Source organism: Macrotis lagotis, chromosome X (genome assembly GCF_037893015.1).
Source record: "Macrotis lagotis isolate mMagLag1 chromosome X, bilby.v1.9.chrom.fasta, whole genome shotgun sequence".
Classification (NCBI taxonomy): Eukaryota; Metazoa; Chordata; class Mammalia; order Peramelemorphia; family Peramelidae; genus Macrotis; species Macrotis lagotis.
Window position 1 is genome coordinate 452,321,663 of NC_133666.1, and position 5,955 is coordinate 452,327,617.

The 5,955-nt window shown below is 37.1% G+C and overlaps 1 pseudogene; it reads left to right on the forward strand.

Annotated features, from left to right (window-relative positions):
- Positions 1 to 5,152: 5,152 nt before the first annotated feature.
- Positions 5,153 to 5,713, forward strand: LOC141501423 (coiled-coil-helix-coiled-coil-helix domain-containing protein 2 pseudogene; annotated as a pseudogene).
- The last annotated feature ends 242 nt before the right edge of the window (positions 5,714 to 5,955 follow it).

Genomic DNA, 5,955 nt, shown 5'->3' on the forward strand with positions numbered 1-5,955 from the left:
GGAAGGGGAGGGAGAGGAGATCTGGTGACTGTGTATTGACCTTATCATCAATGCAATTTTTGCAGCTAGCTAGGGCTTTCAGGAAAATCAAAAAAAGAAACCTTTTTTTTTTTTTTTTAGGTTTTTGCAAGGCAATGGGGTTAAGTGGCTTGCCCAAGGCCACACAACTAGGTAATTATTAAGTGTCTGAGACCGGATTTGAGACCAGGTACTCCTGACTCCAGGGCCAGTGCTTTATCCACTACACCACCTAGCCACCCCTAAAAAAAGAAACCTTTAACAAAGATCTTTCTCTTTCCCTAACTCCTATAAAAAGTGACTGAAAAAAACAGCTACATAACCACAATGATCTTTTCCATATAGCCCATTCATGAATACTGTCTGAAGCATTCTGCAGCACATGTAACCTAAAACAGGCCATTCAACCTGTGCTTGCTAGCATTAATCTGATCTGTGGGCTTATCTCGTTTTCCTATTATTTTACAATCTGTGCTGCATGATAAGAATGTTCTACTTGTTAGGATGTGGAAATTTTGGCCTTGAAATCAAGAACACAGCAATTGCTAATATTTTAAATAAAATTACTATCATAGTTGGGGCCAAATAGAACAATGACTTTCTCTTCCATAAAGACTTAAAATTAGAGTTAAATTAGTGAGACAATCATTCATTCAATCATTCATGTATTCAGCAAAGCTTTATAAACTGCTCACTATTTGCAATATGTACTACAGGAAATGATACAAAGATGAAAAACAAACAGCAGTCGGGAGTCAATACTGTGAGAAATTTCTTTGTTGTTGGTGTAATCAGACAAATTCAGTTTGGAATTAAAATTGTAGTGAAGAATAATTTGCTATTTTCAATTTAATTTAATTATATTCATAAGGATCTGTATAATCATAAGGATCTGGCATTATACAAGTTGAATCTCTGGCTTAGATTTTACATAGTGACCTGGCAATACTTTATAAAAAGTAAAGACATTGGTGACTTTCAGTGTCTTGACAGTCATAGGGAGTAAGATAAATAGAAGAGTATGTGGGGGAGGATTCCTATTCATCTCTTCTCCCTCCCAGTATCAGAGTATACCTAACTCATATGGTAAAGGCAAATAGCTATCCTAATTTAAAGATCCCTTAGGAAAAAGATTTCATTTAGCCCATTCAGTAATTAATTCCAAAGTTTAGCACATCCGAGCATGTCGATCATGTCTGGTTTCTAGCAAATGTTAAATAAAAAATGATCATTGCTCTTCTGAATTGTATATAACAATAAACCAATTGCAGCTAGTGAATCCTTGGCACGAGTTGCTACTAGTGCTCTGCTTTTAATTTCATTAACACTGAGGTCAGGTAAGGTGCATCTAATTTTTATGCAGCTTTTCTGCCAAAAGAAGATGTTTTCCCTATCCTTTTATATTTTGACTTGCTCATCAGTTTTTTGGTGGTCAAGTGCTCATGGGCAAAGACTGGACTCTGAGGCAGGATCTGGACCATTTTGCTTTACAGAAGGTGAAAGCAGGACCTACATTGTTAAATTAATACCTAGTGGCAAAGAATTGTAAATTGTAGGGGCAACTATAAATTGGGGAATGGCTGAACAAGTTGGATATATGATTATGATTGAATTCTATTGTTCTATAAGACATGCTGAGCAGGCTGCTTTTAGAAAAACCTGGGAAGATTCATATGAACTGATGCAAAATGAAGTAAACAGAACCAGGAAAACATTATATATAGTAACAACAATATTGGAGGATGCCCATACATGTATTATGTGAATGACTTAGTGAATAAATCCTCACCAATACAATGATCCAAGACAATTCCAAAGGACTTAAGATGAAAAATGCCTCCAGAGAAAGAATGGTTAGAGTCTGAATGCAGATTGAAGCATGCTTTTAAAACTTTTATTGTTCTTTTTTTTTGTCTGTATTGTCTTTTGCAATATGGCTAATATGGAAATGTTTTGCATGATTGCTCTTTCAAATCACTTGTCTTCCCAAAGAAGGGGGAGAGGCAGGTAGGAAGGAAAGAATTTGGAATTCAAAATAAAGTTAAAATTTTTGTTTAAATATGACTAATATGGAAATGTTTTACTTGATTACACATAAAAAACCTATACCAAATTTTTACCATTTTATGAAGAGGTAGAGGAAGGAAGGAGAAAAATTTGAAACTCAAAATTTCTACAAAGTGAATGTTAAAAATTGTCTTTAGAAGCAATCAGAAAAATTATTAAAATGAATAAAATTATGAATCGACACACAAACACTACAGTGGATGGGCAGACTTGTTAGAGACTTACTAGCTATGTGACCCTGCGTTAACCCTGTTTGCCTCTGTTTTCTCATCTGTAAAATGAACTGGAGAAGAAAATGGCAAAACACTTCAGTATCATTACCAAGTAAACTCCAAATGGAATTACTTTTTTTTAAGGTTTTTGCAAGGCAATGGGGTTAAGTGGCTTGCCCAAGGCCATACAGCTAGGTAATTATGAAGTGTCTGAAGTCAAATTTGAACTCAGGTCCTCTTGACTCCAGGGACCAGTGCTCTATCCACTGCGTCACCTAGCTACCCCTGGACTTACTTCTTAATTAACCACTCCTTCATTAATGCCTTAAAGGATTTCAGAAGAGAAGGAATTATATAAAAGTTTGGCATTATTTTTATCATATCTTATCCTTGATCTTAGAATTTTAGAGTTAGAAGTTTTCTTAGAGAAGGCTCACTCCAACTCCCTGCATTTTAAAAATGAAAAAATATGCTCAGGCCTCAGGTCTTCTGACTACCACCTTGTCCTGGTCCTAGATCTACAACTCTTTGTATGAGAATAAGGGCATTTTCCCTGTTGCTTTTCTATTTTGACTTGCTCAGCAGTTTTTTCGGTGAATGCATTGCTAGGGGGCAAAGGCTGGGCTCTGAGGCAGGATCTGGATGGCATCATACCAGGCTGTCTTGCTCATTTGCTCACACCATCTGGACTCCTGCATGATTATTTGGCAGCTGTGCTTCAGCATGCTATTTAATTTTCTTGCAGAATACTAACATTAGACTCTTAGGTGTTGTTGCCTTCTCTCCAGGGCCTCATGTGCTATATCTTTCTTCCCATGGGGGCAGTGATTCAGTAGCACTTTGCTTGAAAAGACCTCTCTCACCTGTCTACCAATCCACTGTGGTGTTTAGCTTAGAATTTTTTTCTAGTTTCTTTAAAACTTTTAAAACCAGTGATTTGTTTTTGTCTTGGACTTCTTCAAAGCACTGTTTTCATAGTCATAAATATGTTCAGCCAATTCATGTTTTATTGGAGAAAGATTCAATAAATTGTTCCCATCTTTCTTATAATAATAGTAGACATTTGACTAGAGTTTATACTTCATAAAGTATTTAATCTTCTGTCTCATTTGAGCTTCATATAATCCTATAAAATCTGTAATTAAAGTATTTATACTTTACAGATGAGGAAATTGAGTCTTGGAGAAGTTAAGTGCTTTGTCCAAGATCTCATCCAGTTCTTTTGACTCTAAGTCATGTGAATAATTGACTTTGCTAAAAATCTTCCATGTAACATGTAAAAATCCATTTTATTCTGATCAATTCAAGAAAATTCCAAAGATCTCTTGATGAAAAAAAAATGCTATCTACTTCCAGAGAAAGAATTGTTGAGGAACTCTAAATGTAAATTGAAATATAGTTTTCTCATTTTTCTTATTTTTCTTGCTTTTTTTTGAAATATGGCTAATATGGAAATAGATGAGGCATCATTTCACATGCATAATTGATATCATATTGCTTGACATCTTAGTGGGTAGGAGAGAGGGAGAGAATTTGAAACTCAAAATTTAACAAGAAAAGACTGTTAAAATAAATAATAAAATAAAATATTAAATAAAATCTATTTTATTGATTCCCTAATAGTATTGATGGTATTAAAGATCAAATTTATCATTTTTAAACCAAGTTGCAATTATAATAGATTATAATTTTACATATAATTATAATATATAACAATTAAATTATAATATAATTGTAAATTTTATGTGGTACTTTTCATACATTACTCTATCTGATTTTCACCTTAACACTATTAGCCCCACTATTAGCTCTATTTTAACAATGAAAGAGCTGGGGCTTGCTGCGGTACCTGAAAGAAAAACTCCAAGACAATTGTTAATCAACAGATTTTTGACTTATCACCATGTTGCTAACTCAAGCCACCTCCTGTTCCCTCTGATTGGAGGGTGAAGAGTAGAGTAATCATCTTCCCCCCAAAACTTTTGAGAGAACAGCAATTGGATTACAATTCACTTTACTGTCTATCTGCAGCAATTCCTAGATTCAATTCCATGTTTTCCCCCACTCTTCCCATTACCTTTCATCTTCCCTCCCCCAATCTCTGCCATTTTCCCGTTTTCTTTTGTGTGTTGTCTTTGCCTATTAGATTTAGGCTATAAATTCCTTGAGAGAAGGGACTGTTGTTTTTTTCTTATTTGTGTCTCCAGCACTTAGCCCAGCAGCTGAGTGCATTGTTCTTTGGTTGGGTCCAATTTTTCATTACCCCTTGGAACCGAGCAGAGATACTGAATTATTTGCCATTCCTTTCTCCAGTAGATTAAGTGACTTGCCTAGGATCTTGCAGCAATTGTCTTTAGACAGATTTGAACTTGTATTCCTGGTGCTCTCTCTACTGTGTCACCTAGTTACCTCCACGGCACATTGTAGATACTTAATATACCCTAGCAGGTACTAAAAAAAATTTATTGAGTTTAATTGAATTGAAGGTTCATAGAGACATCTCTGAATAGAAATCATTTCCTATATGTCTTTGTTCCTACAGAAAAAACAAAAACTCAAAATAAAATGAAACAGGGATTACTTGGTCTACTTCAACTGGCTACATTAACAAGTTATTTTATGATGACATGTTATTCCTACTAATAGGATGCAGAATTACATGGGAGTAAAAATATTCTCATCATGAAGAAATTTTTGCTTTTAAAAGATAAAGGTAATATATATGGTATAGCAAATTGGAATAGATGTTAATAGATAAGAATTATTGCATTTTTCAGTTTCCCTCCAAACTCGAACAATTCAATCAAAACCAAAATAGAGTTATTTCTGCTCAAAGTTAGTTAAACTGGTCAGCCATGCCTCGGGGAAGCAGGAGTCGGACCTCTCGGGTGGCGCCCCCGGCCAGCCGGGCACCCCCTATGAGAGCGGCCCGGGCGCCAGCCGCCCAGACGCCCGCCCCGGCCCGGCCGGCTGAAGTCCAGGTGCCCGCCGCCGCCCCCCGGCAGCCGGGCCTGATGGCGCAGATGGCCACCACCGCGGCCGGGGTCGCGTTGGGCTCGGCAGTCTGGCACACCATCAGCCATGGCATCACTGGGGGCTTCGGCGGCGGGGCCAGCGCCGAGCCCGCCAGGCCCGACGTCACCTACCAGGAGCCTCAGGGAGCCCAGCCAGGGTACCAGCAGAAGCAGCAGTTCAACCCCTGCCACTACGAGATGAAGCAGTCCTTAGAGTGCGCCCAGAACCAGGGTGACCTCAAGCTGTGAGAGGGCTTCAGTGAGGTGCTGGAGCAATGCCGGTTTGCAAATGGATTATCCTAAATTGAGACCTTCAAAAGGAAGAAATGGAAAATTCATTTCTGAAGATCATTCTAATTTAGCATGATTCATAATTGGTAGTGAAATGATAAAAAAAAAAAAGCTGAGATTACCAGTATTTTGTTCCTTTGTCTATTATATCCTTTCATTTCAGAATAGCGTTGAGGGAGGAGAATATTCCCCACTAAAGAACATGAGGTGATATTAAATGTTGGGATGAGGCAAATGCTTGTGTGGTCTCATCAAAGTGAATGATTGTAATGTAAACTCTTAACAGAATGAGCATCTTAAGTTATGGTTAATAATTCAAATCAAGTTATTTTCTCCTGAAAAAAAAAGTTAGT